At 45.4% G+C, this 21,365-nt stretch overlaps 1 protein-coding gene across 2 annotated transcripts in view; it reads right to left on the bottom strand.

The window, feature by feature from the left end:
- The window catches only part of LOC127915293 (ADAMTS-like protein 4), a 131,850-nt gene that overhangs the window by 57,479 nt on the left and 53,006 nt on the right, over window positions 1-21,365 (bottom strand). The gene's annotated exons all lie outside the window — the stretch shown is intronic.

The raw sequence follows: 21,365 nt of genomic DNA, 5'->3' as shown, positions 1-21,365 counted from the left end.
CTAATGCCTTTTTTCTTACATTTTGCATGTATTTTTGTCTTTGTTTTGAAAGAATGAGCAACTTTCAATTTTTATTTTTGTACAGAAAACCCTTTATCTTACTGAATGTTTTTTTCTCCTGTTGGGTACAGAAAGTGTTACACACAAAACACAAGTGCTCAAAAATACTGCAATTTGGAAATAAATGACAATGTTTTTGTTACTGTATTGCATTTGTATGTGTTTATTTATGTATATTTGAGTAGGTATACATTACTGTAACAATATTTTACAACCGGCTACAGTGTAACACTGACAATGCAAAAGGCATAAACCTACTGCTGGGATATTCAGTGTTTTGTGTTGAGCACATCATAAACCTGCTGCTGGGATATGCAGTGTTTTGTGTTGAGCACATCATAAACCTGCTGCTGGGATATGCAGTGTTTTGTGTTGAGCACATCATAAACATACTGCTGGGATATTCAGTGTTTTGTGTTGAGCACATCATAAACCTGCTGCTGGGATATGCAGTGTTTTGTGTTGAGCACATCATAAACCTACTGCTGGGATATTCATAGTAGTGTTTTGTGTTGAGCACATCATAAACCTACTGCTGGGATATTCAGTGTTTTGTGTTGAGCACATCATAAACCTACTGCTGGGATATTCAGTGTTTTGTGTTGAGCACATCATAAACCTACTGCTGGGATATTCAATGTTTTGTGTTGAGCACATCATAAACCTACTGATGGGATATTCAGTGTTTTGTGTTGAGCACATCATAAACCTATATGCAGTGTTTTGTGTTGAGCACATCATAAACATACTGCTGGATATTCAGTGTTTTGTGTTGAGCACATCATAAACCTGCTGCTGGGATATGCAGTGTTTTGTGTTGAGCACATCATAAACCTGCTGCTGGGATATGCAGTGTTTTGTGTTGAGCACATCATAAACATACTGCTGGGATATTCAGTGTTTTGTGTTGAGCACATCATAAACCTACTGCTGGGATATTCAGTGTTTTGTGTTGAGCACATCATAAACCTACTGCTGGGATATTCAGTGTTTTGTGTTGAGCACATCATAAACCTACTGCTTGGATATTCAGTGTTTTGTGTTGAGCACATCATAAACCTACTGCTGGGATATTCAGTGTTTTGTGTTGAGCACATCATAAACCTACTGCTGGGATATTCAGTGTTTTGTGTTGAGCACATCATAAACCTACTGCTGGGATATTCAGTGTTTTGTGTTGAGCACATCATAAACCTACTGCTGGGATATTCAGTGTTTTGTGTTGAGCACATCATAAACCTACTGCTGGGATATTCAATGTTTTGTGTTGAGCACATCATAAACCTACTGCTGGGATATTCAATGTTTTGTGTTGAGCACATCATAAACCTACTGCTGGGATATTCATAGTAGTGTTTTGTGTTGAGCACATCATAAACCTACTGCTGGGATATTCAGTGTTTTGTGTTGAGCACATCATAAACCTACTGCTGGGATATTCAATGTTTTGTGTTGAGCACATCATAAACCTACTGCTGGGATATTCAATGTTTTGTGTTGAGCACATCATAAACCTACTGATGGGATATTCAGTGTTTTGTGTTGAGCACATCATAAACCTACTGCTGGGATATTCAGTGTTTTGTGTTGAGCACATCATAAACCTACTGCTGGGATATTCAGTGTTTTGTGTTGAGCACATCATAAACCTACTGCTGGGATATTCAGTGTTTTGTGTTGAGCACATCATAAACCTACTGCTGGGATATTCAGTGTTTTGTGTTGAGCACATCATAAACCTACTGCTGGGATATTCAGAGTAGTGTTTTGTGTTGAGCATAACATAAACCTACTGCTGGGATATTCAGAGTAGTGTTTTGTGTTGAGCACATCATAAACCTACTGCTGGGATATTCAGAGTAGTGTTTTGTGTTGAGCACATCATAAACCTACTGCTGGGATATTCATAGTAGTGTTTTGTGTTGAGCACATCATAAACCTACTGCTGGGATATTCAATGTTTTGTGTTGAGCACATCATAAACCTACTGCTGGGATATTCATAGTAGTGTTTTGTGTTGAGCACATCATAAACCTACTGTTGGGATATTCAGTGTTTTGTGTTGAGCACATCATAAACCTACTGCTGGGATATTCAATGTTTTGTGTTGAGCACATCATAAACCTACTGATGGGATATTCAGTGTTTTGTGTTGAGCACATCATAAACCTACTGCTGGGATATTCAGTGTTTTGTGTTGCGCACATCATAAACCTACTGCTGGGATATTCAGTGTTTTGTGTTGAGCACATCATAAACCTACTGCTGGGATATTCATAGTAGTGTTTTGTGTTGAGCACATCATAAACCTACTGCTGGGATATTCAATGTTTTGTGTTGAGCACATCATAAACCTACTGCTGGGATATTCATAGTAGTGTTTTGTGTTGAGCACATCATAAACCTACTGTTGGGATATTCAGTGTTTTGTGTTGAGCACATCATAAACCTACTGCTGGGATATTCAATGTTTTGTGTTGAGCACATCATAAACCTACTGATGGGATATTCAGTGTTTTGTGTTGAGCACATCATAAACCTACTGCTGGGATATTCAGTGTTTTGTGTTGCACATCATAAACCTACTGCTGGGATATTCAGTGTTTTGTGTTGAGCACATCATAAACCTGCTGCTGGGATATTCATCATCAAAACCTACTGCTGGGATATTCAGTGTTTTGTGTTGAGCACATCATAAACCTGCTGCTGGGATATTCAGTGTTTTGTGTTGAGCACATCATAAACCTACTGCTGGGATATTCAGTGTTTTGTGTTGAGCACATCATAAACCTACTGCTGGGATATTCATAGTAGTGTTTTGTGTTGAGCACATCATAAACCTACTGCTGGGATATTCAGTGTTTTGTGTTGAGCACATCATAAACCTACTGCTGGGATATTCAGTGTTTTGTGTTGAGCACATCATAAACCTACTGCTGGGATATTCAGTGTTTTGTGTTGAGCACATCATAAACCTACTGCTGGGATATTCAGTGTTTTGTGTTGAGCACATCATAAACCTACTGCTGGGATATTCAGTGTTTTGTGTTGAGCACATCAGTGTGTTGTTGGTTGGTAGACAGATCTATTCATATGGCGCGTGTGTCATTTTGATGCAAAAAAAAAACAAAAAAAACATTTTGGAAAGAACAGTTTTGAATGCAGTGTTTGCTTTTGCTAGAGATTTGGAGAGTTTTGCATTTTGTGCTGTGTTTAGAGTTTTGGTGAAAATGGCCGCAAGATTCAGCAAATGTGTGAAACTTATCTAAGAACTTAAATCTGTTACTAATTTTGAGGAGATCTTAATCGTGCAATTTTACATCTAAAATGTTTGTATTTCTCAAGTGAAAAAATTTGCAAGATAACTCCTCTCTTGTTGAATGGCAAACAGTTGAAGAATCCCTACTGTTGACCAATCACCGATGAACTAACAATGTCTTCATAATATATGCCTGAGCTGTTTCTGAACAGTTTGATGGAAAGCATGCGGATGCCTTAACACTGCTAAAAAGGGCTGTCAGGGGTTACCACACACACACACTAACACGCAAAAGCCCTTTATGTTATCAGCTCGCATTAACTCATCTATGCTCTCCAAACACACACACTGTAAAGCTTTGTGACTCTCTCCTCTCCTTTCAGTTGGTGCCCCTCCCTTCTTTTCACTGATTAGTTCCCCTGTTTTAATCTTTTTGGTCTGTCTACATCTGTCTCTCCCTTCCTGTGACCCCACTGAGGGTGTCTCCGGGGGTATCTCCAGTGTGTAATAATACACGTGTGTGAAATAGGCCAAATCTAATATATATACACACAACTGGTTTTAGAACACATACTTATAGAAGTTTAGAACACATACTTATTCAAGGGTTTTTATTTATTTGTACTATTTTCTACATTGTAGACTAATAGTGAATACATCAACTATGAAATAACATGTGGAATCCTTTAATCAAAAAAGCATTAAACAAATCAAAATAAATTTATCTGAGATTCTTCAAATAGCCACCCTTTGTCTTGACAACTTTGCACACTCTTGACATTCTCTCAACCAGCAGAGAGAGAGAGAGAGAGAGAGAGAGAGAGAGAGAGAGCTTATTATTATCTGTCTCCTGCTTTCCACCTCTCTCTTTCTTCTGCTCTCTCCTCGCTATCTTCTCTCTCTCCCCTCTATTTCTTCCACTCTCTCCTCGCTATCTTCTCTCTCCTCTCTTTCTTCCTCGCTATCTTCTCTCTCCCCTCTTTCTTCCACTCTCCTCTCTATCTTCTCTCTCCCCTCTATTTCTTCCGCTCTATCTTCCCTCTATTTCTTCCGCTCTATCTTCCCTCTCTCTCTCCGCTCTATCTTCCCTCTCTCTCTCCGCTCTATCTTCCCTCTCTCTCTCCGCTCTATCTTCTCTCTCTCTCCGCTCTCTCTTCTCTCTCTCTCCGCTCTATCTTCCCTCTCTCTCTCTCCGCTCTATCTTCCCTCTCTCTCTCCGCTCTATCTTCCCTCTCTCTCTCTCCGCTCTATCTTCCCTCTCTCTCTCTCCGCTCTTCCCTCTCTCTCTCTCCGCTCTATCTTCCCTCTCTCTCTCTCCCCTCTATCTCCCCTCTCTCTCTCTCTCCCGCTCTCTCTCCCCTCTCTCTCTCTCCGCTCTATCTTCCCTCTCTCTCTCTCCGCTCTATCTTCCCTCTCTCTCTCTCCGCTCTATCTTCCCTCTCTCTCTCTCCTCTCTATCTTCCCTCTCTCTCTCTCCGCTCTATCTTCCCTCTCTCTCTCCGCTCTATCTTCCTCTCTCTCTCTCTCTCCGCTCTATCTTCCCTCTCTCTCTCTCCGCTCTATCTTCCCTCTCTCTCCGCTCTATCTTCCCTCTCTCTCTCCGCTCTATCTTCCCTCTCTCTCTCTCCGCTCTATCTTCCCTCTCTCTCTCTCTCCGCTCTATCTTCCCTCTCTCTCTCTCTCTCGCTCTATCTTCCCTCTCTCTCTCTCTCCGCTCTATCTTCCCTCTCTCTCTCTCCGCTCTATCTTCCCTCTCTCTCTCTCTCCCCCCTCTCTCTCATCTATCTTCCCTCTCTCTCTCTCCGCTCTCTCTATCTTCCCTCTCTCTCTCTCCGCTCTATCTTCCCTCTCTCTCTCTCTCTTCCCCTCTCTATCTTCCTTCCCCTCTCTCTCTCTCTCCGCTCTATCTTCCCTCTCTCTCTCTCTCTCCGCTCTATCTTCCCTCTCTCTCTCTCCGCTCTATCTTCCCTCTCTCTCTCTCTCCGCTCTATCTTCCCTCTCTCTCTCTCTCCGCTCTATCTTCCCTCTCTCTCTCTCCGCTCTATCTTCCCCCTCTCTCTCTCTCCGCTCTATCTTCCCCCTCTCTCTCTCTCCGCTCTATCTTCCCCCTCTCTCTCTCTCTCTCGCTCTATCTTCCCCCTCTCTCTCTCTCTCTCCGCTCTATCTTCCCCCTCTCTCTCTCTCCGCTCTATCTTCCCCTCTCTCTCTCTATCGCTCTATCTTCCCCCCTCTCTCTCTCCGCTCTATCTTCCCCCTCTCTCTCTCTCCGCTCTATCTTCCCCCTCTCTCTCTCCTCTCCGCTCTATCTTCCCCCTCTCTCTCTCCGCTCTATCTCCGCTCTTCCCCTCTCTCTCTCTCCGCTCTATCTTCCCCCTCTCTCTCTCCGCTCTATCTTCCCCTCTCTCTCTCCGCTCTATCTTCCCCCTCTCTCTCTCCGCTCTATCTTCCCCCTCTCTCTCTCCGCTCTATCTTCCCCCTCTCTCTCTCCGCTCTATCTTCCCCCTCTCTCTCTCCGCTCTATCTTCCCCCTCTCTCTCTCCGCTCTATCTTCCCCCTCTCTCTCTCCGCTCTATCTTCCCCCTCTCTCTCTCCGCTCTATCTTCCCCCTCTCTCTCTCCGCTCTATCTTCCCCCTCTCTCTCTCCGCTCTATCTTCCCCTCTCTCTCTCTCCGCTCTATCTTCCCCTCTCTCTCTCTCCGCTCTATCTTCCCCTCTCTCTCTCTCTCTCCGCTCTATCTTCCCCCTCTCTCTCTCTCTCCGCTCTATCTTCCCCTCTCTCTCTCTCCGCTCTATCTTCCCCCTCTCTCTCTCTCTCCGCTCTATCTTCCCCTCTCTCTCTCTCCGCTCCGCTCTATCTTCCCCCTCTCTCTCTCTCCCGCTCTATCTTCCCCCTCTCTCTCTCTCTCCGCTCTATCTTCCCCCTCTCTCTCTCCGCTCTATCTTCCCCCTCTCTCTCTCCGCTCTATCTTCCCTCTCTCTCTCTCCGCTCTATCTTCCCCTCTCTCTCTCTCCGCTCTATCTTCCCCCTCTCTCTCTCCGCTCTATCTTCCCCCTCTCTCTCTCCGCTCTATCTTCCCCCTCTCTCTCTCCCCTCTATCTTCCCCCTCTCTCTCTCCCCTCTCTCTTCCCCCTCTCTCTCCGCTCTATCTTCCCCTCTCTCTCTCTCCGCTCTATCTTCCCCCTCTCTCTCTCCGCTCTATCTTCCCCCTCTCTCTCCGCTCTATCTTCCCCCTCTCTCTCTCCGCTCTATCTTCCCCCTCTCTCTCTCCGCTCTATCTTCCTCCTCTTTCTTCTCCTCTTTCTTCTCCTCTTTCTTCTCCTCTTTCTTCTCCTCTCTCCTCTTTCTTCTCCTCTTTCTTCTCCTCTTTCTTCTCCTCTCTCCTCTTTCTTCTCCTCTCTCCTCTCTTTCTTCTCCTCCTCTCTTTCTTCTCCTCCTCTCTTTCTTCTCCTCTCTTTCTTCTCCTCTCTCCTCTTTTTTCTCCTCTCTTTCTTCCCCTCTCTCCTCTTTTTTCTCCTCTCTTTCTTCCCCTCTCTCCTCTTTCTTCCCCTCTCTCCTCTCTTTCTTCTTCCCCTCTCTCCTCTCTTTCTTCTTCCCCTCTCTTTCTTCTTCCCCTCTCTCCTCTCTTTCTTCTTCCCCTCTCTCCTCTCTTTCTTCTCCTCTCTTTCTTCTCCTCTCTTTCTTCCCCTCTCTCCTCTTTTTTCTCCTCTCTTTCTTCCCCTCTCCTCTTTTTTCTCCTCTCTTTCTTCCCCTCTCCTCTTTTTTCTCCTCTCTTTCTTCCCCTCTCTTTCTTCCCCTCTCTCCTCTCTTTCTTCTCCTTTCTTCCCCTCTCTCCTCTTTCTTCCCCTCTCTCTTTTGTTCTCTCGCCCTCTCTCTCCTTCTTCCGGTCACACAGCTGTCACCAACAGCTGGGAAGTTTAAAAAGACACTCTACTCATCTGGACAGTCAAGTGAACATACACACTCACACACATACGCACGTACATCACCAGTTTAAAAAAATAACCGTGACTGTTTATGTCAATGAGAGAATGTGTGAAAAATACGTTCAAAAGGTTCACACAATGGATTGTGTGTGTGTGTGTGTGTGTGTGTAAACGGTAAAGAACAGTGATTGGAGGAGAAGAGCCTAATGAATAGATGGAGGCTGGAGAAACAGTCAGAAAGAGAAAGGGTGTGTTGTCATGTATGTGTTATTGTCTAGGCACTGCAGGCAGGAGTTACATGGTTCTCTTCTTATAGTGTTTAGTGTGTGTAAAACAGAGGGAGGCTAAGTGACTGAATAGGGAGTGAGAAATTCAATGTGTAGAATGTGTGTGTACTACTGTGTTTTATGAGCAGCAGAGGGTCTGTGGAATTGTAAGGGAATGCATATTTTTTTCCTTTTAACTGTATATGTGTGTGCTTGCGTGCATGCATGTGTGTGTGTTTGTGTGCATGTGTGCGTGGGTGCGCACGTGTGTGTGTGCGTGTTTGTTTGCCTGTGTGCGTGTGTAGGCAGGGTTATACGTTTCTCTATATCTACATTGCTTGGGAGAGTCTGACAACAAGGGTGAATGAATAGATGGAAAAGGGAGGGGTAAAGTGACAGGGGGAGGAGAGAAAGAGAGTGAGAGTTTTGTGACAGTATTGAAACTGAAGAAAGAGAGAGAGTTGTGACTGTATTGAAACTGAAGAAAGAGGAGAAAGAGAGGCAATGGGGAAATAAAGTTTTGTAAAGAGGGATGGCCCAAAATTCCTCCTGACCGTTGTGCAGGTCTGATCCGCAAATACAGAAAACATTTGGTTGAGGTTATTGCTGCCAAAGGAGGGTCAACCAGTTATTAAATCCAAGGGTTCACATACTTTTCCCACCCTGCACTGTGAATGTTTTACACGGTGTGTTCAATAAAGACATGAAAACACGTATAATTGTTTGTGTGTTATATGTTTATGCAGACTGTGTTTGTCTATTGTTGTGACCTAGATGAAGATCAGATCAAGTTTTATGACTAATTTATGCAGAAATTCAGGTATTTCCAAAGGGTTCACATTCTTCTACAGACTGGTGAAAGATACAAGTCACTGTAGTTCTATAGACTGGTGAAAGATACAACAAGTCACTGTAGTTCTATAGACTGGTGAAAGATACAAGTCACTGTAGTTCTATAGACTGGTGAAAGATACAACAAGTCACTGTAGTTCTATAGACTGGTGAAAGATACAACAAGTCACTGTAGTTCTATAGACTGGTGAAAGATACAAGTCACTGTAGTTCTATAGACTGGTGAAAGATACAAGTCACTGTAGTTCTATAGACTGGTGAAAGATACAACAAGTCACTGTAGTTCTATAGACTGGTGAAAGATACAAGTCACTGTAGTTCTATAGACTGGTGAAAGATACAAGTCACTGTAGTTCTATAGACTGGTGAAAGATACAAGTCACTGTAGTTCTATAGACTGGTGAAAGATACAAGTCACTGTAGTTCTATAGACTGGTGAAAGATACAAGTCACTGTAGTTCTATAGACTGGTGAAAGATACAACAAGTCACTGTAGTTCTATAGACTGGTGAAAGATACAAGTCACTGTAGTTCTATAGACTGGTGAAAGATACAACAAGTCACTGTAGTTCTATAGACTGGTGAAAGATACAACAAGTCACTGTAGTTCTATAGACTGGTGAAAGATACAAGTCACTGTAGTTCTATAGACTGGTGAAAGATACAAGTCACTGTAGTTCTATAGACTGGTGAAAGATACAAGTCACTGTTCTATAGTTCTATAGACTGTAGTTCTAAAAGATACAAGTCACTGTAGTTCTATAGACTGGTGAAAGATACAAGTCACTGTAGTTCTATAGACTGGTGAAAGATACAAGTCACTGTAGTTCTATAGACTGGTGAAAGATACAAGTCACTGTAGTTCTATAGACTGGTGAAAGATACAACAAGTCACTGTAGTTCTATAACTGGTCAAAGATACAACAAGTCACTGTAGTTCTATAGACTGGTGAAAGATACAAAGTCACTGTAGTTCTATAGACTGGTGAAAGATACAACTGTAGTTCACTGTAGTACAAGTCACTGTAGTTCTATAGACTGGTGAAAGATACAAGTCACTGTAGTTCTATAGACTGGTGAAAGATACAAGTCACTGTAGTTCTATAGACTGGTGAAAGATACAAGTCACTGTAGTTCTATAGACTGGTGAAAGATACAAGTCACTGTAGTTCTATAGACTGGTGAAAGATACAACAAGTCACTGTAGTTCTATAGACTGGTGAAAGATACAAGTCACTGTAGTTCTATAGACTGGTGAAAGATACAACAAGTCACTGTAGTTCTATAGACTGGTGAAAGATACAACAAGTCACTGTAGTTCTATAGACTGGTGAAAGATACAAGTCACTGTAGTTCTATAGACTGGTGAAAGATACAAGTCACTGTAGTTCTATAGACTGGTGAAAGATACAAGTCACTGTAGTTCTATAGACTGGTGAAAGATACAAGTCACTGTAGTTCTATAGACTGGTGAAAGATACAAGTCACTGTAGTTCTATAGACTGGTGAAAGATACAAGTCACTGTAGTTCTATAGACTGGTGAAAGATACAAGTCACTGTAGTTCTATAGACTGGTGAAAGATACAACAAGTCACTGTAGTTCTATAGACTGGTGAAAGATACAACAAGTCACTGTAGTTCTATAGACTGGTGAAAGATACAACAAGTCACTGTAGTTCTATAGACTGGTGAAAGATACAACAAGTCACTGTAGTTCTATAGACTGGTGAAAGATACAACAAGTCACTGTAGTTCTATAGACTGGTGAAAGATACAAGTCACTGTAGTTCTATAGACTGGTGAAAGATACAAGTCACTGTAGTTCTATAGACTGGTGAAAGATACAACAAGTCACTGTAGTTCTATAGACTGGTGAAAGATACAACAAGTCACTGTAGTTCTATAGACTGGTGAAAGATACAACAAGTCACTGTAGTTCTATAGACTGGTGAAAGATACAACAAGTCACTGTAGTTCTATAGACTGGTGAAATATACAAGTCACTGTAGTTCTATAGACTGGTGAAAGATACAACAAGTCACTGTAGTTCTATAGACTGGTGAAAGATACAACAAGTCACTGTAGTTCTATAGACTGGTGAAAGATACAACAAGTCACTGTAGTTCTATAGACTGGTGAAAGATACAACAAGTCACTGTAGTTCTATAGACTGGTGAAAGATACAACAAGTCACTGTAGTTCTATAGACTGGTGAAAGATACAACAAGTCACTGTAGTTCTATAGACTGGTGAAAGATACAACAAGTCACTGTAGTTCTATAGACTGGTGAAAGATACAACAAGTCACTGTAGTTCTATAGACTGGTGAAAGATACAACAAGTCACTGTAGTTCTATAGACTGGTGAAAGATACAACAAGTCACTGTAGTTCTATAGACTGGTGAAAGACAGAGAGTGAAGACCATTCTCGTAGAGTAGTTAAAGTCTGAGGTACGTTTTACTACTGGGGGAGGAGAAAGGGGGAGAAGGAGTGAGAAGGGTAAAGGGGAGAGAGTAATAGCTACTGAATAGACCTGTGAGAGAGCCAGAGAATATTGTTGTAGGCCAGTGAAAGTTATAGGTGTGCTGTGCTTTAGAGCTGGGCAAAGGGGGAGGATAGGAGGAGGATAGGGGGGGTCTGTAATGAATAGGTAGAAAAAGAGAGAAGGAAAGAGAGACTCGATGCACGGCAGTAGTTGTGTGAGCAAATGAAAGACAGAGGGAGTAAGTTAAAGTAAGCTAAGTTACAGGAGGGGAGGAGGGAGTTACAGGTGTGTTTTACTGGAGGGGAGGAGGGAGTTACAGGTGAGTTTTACTGGGGGGGAGGAGGGAGTTACAGGTGTGTTTTACTGGAGGGGAGGAGGGAGTTACAGTTGTGTTTTACTGGAGGGTAGGAGGGAGTTACAGGTGAGTTTTACTGGAGGGTAGGAGGGAGTTACAGGTGTGTTTTACTGGAGGGGAGGAGGGAGTTACAGGTGTGTTTTACTGGATGGGAGGAGGGAGTTACAGGTGTGTTTTACTGGATGGGAGGAGGGAGTTACAGGTGAGTTTTACTGGAGGGTAGGAGGGAGTTACAGGTGTGTTTTACTGGGGGGTTACAGGTGAGTTTTACTGGGGGAGGAGGGAGTTACAGGTGAGTTACTGGGGGGGAGGAGGGAGTTACAGGTGTGTTTTACTGGAGGGGAGGGGGGAGTTACAGGTGTGTTTTACTGGAGGGGAGGGGGAAGTTACAGGTGTTTTACTGGAGGGGAGGGGGGGTTACAGGTGTGTTTTACTGGAGGGGAGGGGGGGTTACAGGTGTGTTTTACTGGAGGGGAGGGGGGGTTACAGGTGTGTTTTACTGGAGGGGAGGGGGAGTTACAGGTGTGTTTTACTGGAGGGGAGGAGGGGAAAGGGGGGGATGAGGGTAGAGATGGGGAGGGGGAGAAGGAGAAGGAGGGAGGGGGAGAAGGGAGAAGATGGGTGAGAAATAGGATGGAGGGGGAGGAGGGGACTCGAGGGGGGAGAAGGAGGGAGGAGGGGACGAAGGGTGAGAAGGAGAGGAGGGTCTGTCTGTAATGAATAGGGCCATTAGTGAGAGGGAAATCAACCAGGGTCTCCCTCCCCAAGGCCCAGGGGCTTTGTACTACTGAGGTCTACTCTTACTGCAACACCAGTGGAGGCTGCTGAGGGGAGGACTATTCCATTGACTCCATTCCAGCCATTACTATGAGCCGTCCTCCCTTCAACAACCTCCGCTGTGCCACACAGTACAGAGGACAGAGAGGATGCCCACACTGACAGACCAATCAACTGCACTTCTACAAACACAGACAGAAAAACACTATTGGAATGCCCATAAACAGCAAAACACAGAAGTTCTGTAAACACACAAACGCTAAGTCTTGATCACACAGAACATTCCACTGTGAAAGCTATTGTTGACCACACAAACACACACACCCTCCTGGGTGTGCCCTAGTTAACTCCTTGGGGGAACAGACATTCTTGGGAACTGCAGCTGCAGCTGTTTCCACACGGATCATCTCGGTGACGGAACAGGGATTGCCCATCTGGGAATGGCCCCTAGTCCTCTCAGCCTGTCCAGGGCCTCACATCACTAAACAGCTGTACATATCAACTCAAGAACACACAGAAACAGACAAAGATACACACAAACAACTCGCACACTTCCAGGTGGGTTTATGTGTAATCTGTTGGTCAGCTTCCTAACTGTTCTAACTATTCTGACCTGACTAATGATAAAGCATGTTTTCCAGCCTGTAGCCTTGACCTATAACCCTGAGATATGGACATGGATGTAGACTCCAACGACACCACAGTCAGTCAGTCTCCAGCCATAGGAGTCTCCAGCCATGTCTCAGAGTTAGCCTTGACCTATAACCCTGAGATATGGACATGGATGTAGACTCCAACGACACCACAGTCAGTCAGTCTCCAGCCATAGGAGTCTCCAGCCATGTCTCAGAGTTAGCCTTGACCTATAACCCTGAGATATGGACATGGATGTAGACTCCAACGACACCACAGTCAGTCAGTCTCCAGCCATAGGAGTCTCCAGCCATGTCTCAGAGTTAGCCTTGACCTATAACCCTGAGATATGGACATGGATGTAGACTCCAACGATACCACAGTCAGTCAGTCTCCAGCCATAGGAGTCTCCAGCCATGTCTCAGAGTTAGCCTTGACCTATAACCCTGAGATATGGACATGGATGTAGACTCCAACGACACCACAGTCAGTCAGTCTCCAGCCATAGGAGTCTCCAGCCATGTCTCAGAGTTAGCCTTGACCTATAACCCTGAGATATGGATGTAGACTCCAATGACACTACAGTCAGTCAGTCTCCAGCCATAGGAGTCTCCAGCCATGTCTCAGAGTTAGCCTTGACCCAGGAGGAAGCCGAGCCTCCATGTGATAAACACTACAATAGACTCTCATACATCACTGCACAGGAAGCCAGCTGTCTGTCTGTCCACCACCTCCCAAGATGGACGACCCACGTTATCAGGTCATCACATTGAAACAGATGTACACTGAGACATTCTCATTGGGTCTGTTCACTAGAAGGATAGAGTCAAATGAGAAATGAACATGTTCTACTTCTCTGAAAGCTTCATAAACACACACAGGAGTTTGGATGCAACACTGGGTCACAAGGTCACCGCTGCCCCTGGAGCTATTTGGAGGGGACCCAGAAGAAAACAAACTTAGTCAGTATGGATAGCATGGCTGATAATAATTACACACACACTCCACTCCACAACGTGTGTGTGTGTGTGTGTGTGTGTGTGTGTGTGTGTGTGTGTGTGTGTGTGTGTGTGTGTGTGTGTGTGTGTGTGTGTGTGTGTGTGTGTGTGTGTGTGTGTGTGTGTGTCCTACCCAGCACATCTGGGTCTGTTCGGGACTTCATAACGACTCTAAACAATAATAATTTTGTCATTGCTGAACTTTTCAGAGAACAATACTGCTGTTATCTTAGCCAAGACTTTGGGAGAGAGGGCAGGATACGTCTCTCTCAACATCCATCGCTGTTGTTTGTGAGACCAATACCACGATAATACTATATGCTCTGGCTGTTCAGACAGTACATAACCATTTTGTAGAGTAATTGTTGCTTCAACTACACCATATGATACATTTGACAGTACTTGGATCATGCTGTAGATCGGGGTGGATGAAGATGCCTCCAGAAACTGACCTAAGATCAGTAGTTTAGCAAGGTTAAGCTGATCCCAGATCTGTGCCTAGCAGCAACTTCTACCAGCAGTGTAACTCAAGCAGTACTTATCTTAGACCATACAGTAAACTGGACTGCTCTTAATACTGATCCTGTGATAAAGCTGTCATACATCTCTCATTATAGCACTGACTGTTATAGATGCAGTCGTATAGTATATTATATATATAGCCAGAAGTATGTGGACACCTGCTCGTCGAACATCTCATTCCCAAAATCATGGGCCTTATTATGGAGTTGGTCCCCCCTTTGCTGTTATAACAGCCTCCACTCTTCTGGGAAGGCTTTCCACTAGATGTTGGAACATTGCTGCAGGGACTTGCTTCCATTCAGCCACAAGAGCATTAGTGAGTTTGGGTACTGATGTCGGCGTTCCAATTCATCCCAAATGTGTTCAATGGGGTTGAGGTCAGGCCTCTGTGCAGACCAGTCAAGTTCTTCTACACCGATCTCGACAAAGCATTTCTGGGGCCTCCCGAGTTGCACAGCGGTCTAAGGCACTGCATCGCAGTGCTAAAGGCGTCACTACAGACCCGGCTTCGATCACGGGCTGTGACGCAGCCAGCCGCGACCGGGAGACTCATGAGGCAGTGCACAATTGGCCCATCATTTGGCCGGCTGGGATGTCCTTGTCCCATCGAGCTCTAGCAACTCCTTGTGGCGGGCCGGGTGCCTGCACGCTGACTCGTTTTGCCAGTTGTACGGTGTTTCCACCAACACATTGATGCAGCTGGGTTACGGGTTAAGCCAGCAGTGTGTCAAGAAGCAGTGCAGCTTGGCAGGGTCGTGTTTCGGTGGATGCAAGGTTCTCGACTTTCGCCTCTCCCAAGTCCGTACGGGAGGTGCAGCGATGGGACAAGACTGTAACTACCAATTGGATACCACAAAATTGGGAAGAAAAAGGTGTAAAAAGTACACCAAAAAATATATATAATAATACAATAAAAAATATAGAATGTCATTGAATGCTGTAGTGTTAAGATTTCCCTTCACTGGAACTAAGGGGCCTAACCCGAACCATGAAAAACAGCCACAGAACATTATTCCTCCTCCATCAAAGTTGACACTAAGCATTCAGGTAGGTAGCGTTCTCCTAGACTCGTCCGTCAGACTGCCAGATGGTGAAGTGTGATTCCTCACTCGAGAGAACGCATTTCCACTGCTCCAGAGCCCAATGGCGGCAAGCTTTATACCACACCAGCAGACGCTTGGCATTGTGCATGGTGATCTTTCATTATGCTCCAGACAAACAGCTCTTGTGCTGACGTTGTTTCCAGAGGCAGTTTGGAACTAGGTAGTGAGTGTTGCAACCGAGGACATGTGATTTTTACGTGCTACGCGCTTCAGCACTCAGCGGTCCCGTTCTGTGAGCTTGTGTGGCCTACCACTTCGCGGCTGAGCCGTTGTTGCTCCTAGACATTTCCACTTCACAATAACAGCACTTACAGTTGACTGGGGCAGCTCTAGCAGGGCAAAAATTTGAAGAACTGACTTGTTGGATAGGTGGCATCCTATGATGGTGCCACATTGAAAGTCATTGAGCTCTTCAGTAAGAGCCATTCTACTGCCAAAGTTTGTCTACAATGTTTGTCTATGGAGATTGCATGGTGGTGTGCTTGATTTTATACATATGGCTGACATAGCAGAATCCACTCATTTGAAGGGGTGTCCACATACATTTGTATATATAGTGTACATTAGATACAGTAGATAAGGCCTAGGTGCTTGTTGTGTGGAGGCATGCTCCTTTGACACTGAGTAAATATTGACTCTAGAGTAGATGTGGGAAAGAGAGCAAGGGAAGAATGAAAGAGAGAGAAGACAGAGAGGGAGAGTGTGTGAGAGAAAAGAAGAGGTGTAGTCTTTCTTAATAGTTCCTTTCACTCAGAAGTCAGGTCAAAGTGTACTCTCGTTTTTCTCTCCTTCAGTCGGTTTCTCTCCACATTCCACACTTTCCTCTCCTCTCTTTCTCTCTCATCCTAAAACCTCTGCTCTTCTTACACATGCACACACTCTCTCTTTCCGCTTGTGTACCTTTCCATGAATCCTTCTCTTCTTCCTCTGTCACATACTTCCCTCTCTCTCCCTCTGCATCTCTCTCTCCATCTATCTCTCTCTCCATCTGTCTCTGTCTCTCTCTCTCTCCATCTATCTCTGTCTCTCTCTCTCCATCTATCTCTGTCTCTCTCTCTCTCCATCTATCTCTGTCTCTCTCTCTCTCCATCTATCTCTGTCTCTCTCTCTCTCCATCTATCTCTGTCTCTCTCTCTCTCCATCTATCTCTGTCTCTCTCTCGCTCCATCTATCTCTGTCTCTCTCTCGCTCCATCTATCTCTGTCTCTCTATCTCTGTCTCTCCATCTATCTCTGTCTCCATCTATCTCGGTCTCTCTCTCTCCATCTATCTCGGTCTCTCTCTCTCTCTCTCCATCTATCTCTGTCTCTCCATCTATTTCTGTCTCTCCATCTATTTCTGTCTCTCCATCAATCTCTGTCTCTCCATCTATCTCTCTCTCCCATCTATCTCTCTCTCTCCATGTATCTCGGTATCTCTCTCTCCATCTATCTCGGTATCTCTCTCTCCATCTATCTCGGTCTCTCTCTCTGTCTCTCCATCTATCTCTGTCTCTCCATCTATCTCTGTCTCTCCATCTATTTCTGTCTCTCCATCTATCTCTGTCTCTCCCATCTATCTCTCTCTCTCCATGTATCTCTGTCTCTCTCTCTCCATCTATCTCTGTCTCTCTCTCTCTCGCTCCATCTATCTCTGTCTCTCTATCTCTGTCTCTCCATCTATCTCTGTCTCTCCATCTATCTGTCTCCATCTATCTCTGTCTCTCCATCTATTTCTGTCTCTCCATCTATCTCTCTCTCTCCATGTATCTCGGTCTCTCTCTCTCCATCTATCTCGGTCTCTCTCTCTCATCTATCTCGGTCTCTCTCTCTCATCTATCTCGGTCTCTCTGTCTCTCCATCTATCTCTGTCTCTCCATCTATCTCTGTCTCTCCATCCATCTCTGTCTCTCCATCTATCTCTCTCTCCCATCTATCTCTCTCTCTCCATGTATCTCTGTCTCTCTGTCTCTCTGTCTCTATCTCTCCGCCTCTCTCTCTCTCTCTTTGTACGTCTCTGTCTCTCTCTATCCCTCTGTATGTCTCTCTCTCTCACACTCTATCTCTCTCTCGCTCTGCCTCTAGCTATATTCCCCATTAACCCCAGTAACTTTCTGACCCCTATCTCTGACCTTCTACACTCATAGAAAAAAAGGGCTATATAGAACCTAAAAGGATTATTTGGCTGTCCCATAGGAGAACCATTTTGATGAACCCTTTTTGGTTCCAGGTAGAACCTTTTTGGTTCCAGGTAGAATCCTTTTGGGTTCCATTTCCACACAAAAAAAATCTCTCTACCTCTGTGGTCATTCTCTCTCTCTCTCTCTCTCTCTCTCTCTCTCTCTCTCTCTCTCTCTCTCTCTCTCTCTCTCTCTCTCTCTCTCTCTCTCTCTCTCTCTCTCTCTACCTCTCTCTCTCTACCTCTCTCTCTCTCTCTCTCTCTCTCTACCTCTCTCCCTCTCTCTCTCTACCTCTCTCTCTCTCTCTCTCTCTACCTCTCTCTCTCTCTCTACCTCTCTCCCTCTCTCTCTCTACCTCTCTCTCTCTCTACCTCTCTCTCTCTACCTCTCTCTCTCTACTCTCTCTCTCTCTACCTCTCTCTCTCTACCTCTCTCTCTCTCTCTCTCTCTCTCTCTACCTCTCTCTCTACCTCTCTCTCTCTACCTCTCTCTCTCTCTCTCTCTCTCTACCTCTCTCCCTCTCTCTACCTCTCTCTCTCTCTCTACCTCTCTCTCTCTCTCTCTACCTCTCTCCCTCTCTCTCTCTACCTCTCTCTCTCTCTACCTCTCTCTCTCTACCTCTCTCTCTCTCTCTCTACCTCTCTCTCTACCTCTCTGTGACCTCTCTTGCTCTCTCAGGTCTCTCTCTCTCCCAGGGTGTTTGCTATGCCCTTCTCTCCCCATCTCCCCTCCTCCCTCCCTCTGCATACAGATTTCTATACACAATACCTTCTTTCACTACTACTTAAATGAGTCACTCCCCCCCTCCTCTACTTTTCTCCTCTCCCTCCTTCCTCTATCCCTCTCTGTTCCCCTATTGCTTCTATGCAACAGAGTAAACACATGTACACACACATGATCGGGCTTAAACATAGAATGTTGTGACACACATTCACATAGTACACACACACAAATATGTAGCCTGGTGAGTGAACCATCACAGGACTGTTGTTAATGCCACTGGTACACATGTTTAACACTAGGAGAGTGTGTGTGGCCAACCAAACACTAACCAGTGGTTCCCCCTCATAATACAATACACACACACACACGCACGCACAGAAACACGCACACACAAACACAAGAAACACGCACACACACAAACACAAGAAACACACACACAACTCCTCTCTGATAGTTAAAATCACACAGGACAAAAATCCATCATGATTATGTCATATTGACTCTAGAATGAGATGTGGCTGGATCAGACAGTGATGTCATACATTCCAAGGTTCCTCAGGAAGTATGTCCACACTAGGAGCCAGATGGACCTCCTCCCGGTAAATAGAACTCCATGGATTTGACTGGGACTGAGTGAAACAACATGAACCGTTGGCTCCAGGGAACACTTCCTGGTCTCTTTTATGACATTCTAGAGTCAAATCCCATCCAAAGATTGTTAACCCATCTGGTACTGGGACTGTACCACACACTACATATACAGGTCACAGTCATATCCCCACCCCACACACCAACACACTACATATACAGGTCACAGTCATATCCCCACCCCACACACCAACACACTACATATACAGGTCACAGTCATATCCCCACCCCACACACCAACACACTACAGATACAAGTCACAGTCATATTCCCCACCCCACACACACCAACACACTACAGATACAGGTCACAGTCATATCCCCACCCCCCACACACCAACACACTACAGATACAGGTCACAGTCATATCCCCACCCCACACACACCAACACACTACATATACAGGTCACAGTCATATCCCCCACACACCAACACACTACATATACAGGTCACAGTCATATCCCCCACCCCAGACACACACCAACACACTACATATACAGGTCACAGTCATATCCCCCACCCCACACACACACCAACACACTACATATACAGGTCACAGTCATATCCCCCACCCCACACACACCAACACACTACAGATACAGGTCACAGTCATATCCCCACCCCCCACACACCAACACACTACAGATACAGGTCACAGTCATATCCCCACCCCACACACACCAACACACTACATATACAGGTCACAGTCATATCCCCCACACACCAACACACTACATATACAGGTCACAGTCATATCCCCCACCCCAGACACACACCAACACACTACATATACAGGTCACAGTCATATCCCCCACCCCACACACACACCAACACACTACAGATACAGGTCACAGTCATATCCCCCACCCCACACACACCAACACACTACAGATACAGGTCACAGTCATATCCCCCACCCCACACACACAACACACTACAGATACAGGTCACAGTCATATCCCCCACCCCACACACACACCAACACACTACATATACAGGTCACAGTCATATCCCCCACCCCACACACACACACCAACACACTACATATACAGGTCACAGTAATATCCCCCACCCCACACACACACCAACACACTACAGATACAGGTCACAGCCATATCCCCCCACACACCAACACACTACAGATACAGGTCACAGTCATATCCCCCACCCCCCACACACCAACACACTACAGATACAGGTCACAGCCATACCCCCACCCCACACACATCAACACACTACAGATACAGGTCACAGCCATACCCCACAGACACACCAACACACTACAGATACAAGTCACAGCCATACCCCCACCCCACACACACAAACACACTACATATACAGGTCACAGCCATACCCCCACCCCACACACACACCAACACACTACAGATACAGGTCACAGCCATACCCCCACCCCACACACATCAACACACTACATATACAGGTCACAGTCATATCCCCCACACACCAACACACTACAGATACAGGTCACAGTCATATCCCCCACACACCAACACACTACAGATACAGGTCACAGTCATATCCCCCACCCCACACACACACACCAACACACTACAGATACAGGTCACAGCCATATCCCCCACCCCACAGACACACCAACACACTACAGATACAGGTAACAGTCATATCCCCCACCCCACACACACACCAACACACTACAGATACAGGTCACAGCCATATCCCCCACCCCACAGACACACCAACACACTTCAGATACAGGTCACAGTCACATCCCCCACACACCAACACACTACAGATACAGGTCACAGCCATATCCCCACCCCACAGACACACCAACACACTACAGATACAGGTCACAGCCATATCCCCCACCCCACAGACACACCAACACACTACAGATACAGGTCACAGCCATATCCCCCACCCCACAGACACACCAACACACTACAGATACAGGTCACAGTCATATCCCCCACCCCACAGACACACCAACACACTACAGATACAGGTAACAGTCATACCCCCCACCCCACAGACACACCAACACACTACAGATACAGGTAACAGTCATATCCCCCACCCCACAGACACACCAACACACTACAGATACAAGTCACAGTCATATCCCCCCCCACACACACCAACACACTACAGATACAGGTCACAGTCATATCCCCCACCCCACACACACCAACACACTACATATACAGGTCACAGTCATATCCCCCCACCCCACACACACCAACACACTACAGATACAGGTCACAGTCATATCCCCACCCCACAGACACACCAACACACTACAGATACAGGTAACAGTCATATCCCCCACCCCACAGACACACCAACACACTACAGATACAGGTAACAGTCATATCCCCACCCCACAGACACACCAACACACTACAGATACAGGTAACAGTCATATCCCCCACCCCACAGACACACCAACACACTACAGATACAAGTCACAGTCATATCCCCACCCCACACACACCAACACACTACAGATACAGGTCACAGTCATATCCCCACCCCACACACACCAACACACTACAGATACAAGTCACAGTCATATCCCCCACCCCACACACACCAACACACTACAGATACAAGTCACAG

Source organism: Oncorhynchus keta, chromosome 34, assembly GCF_023373465.1.
Source record: "Oncorhynchus keta strain PuntledgeMale-10-30-2019 chromosome 34, Oket_V2, whole genome shotgun sequence".
Classification (NCBI taxonomy): domain Eukaryota; kingdom Metazoa; phylum Chordata; class Actinopteri; order Salmoniformes; family Salmonidae; genus Oncorhynchus; species Oncorhynchus keta.
The sequence above is the reverse complement of the archived record's forward strand: the minus strand, read 5'-3'. Positions and strand labels throughout refer to the sequence as shown.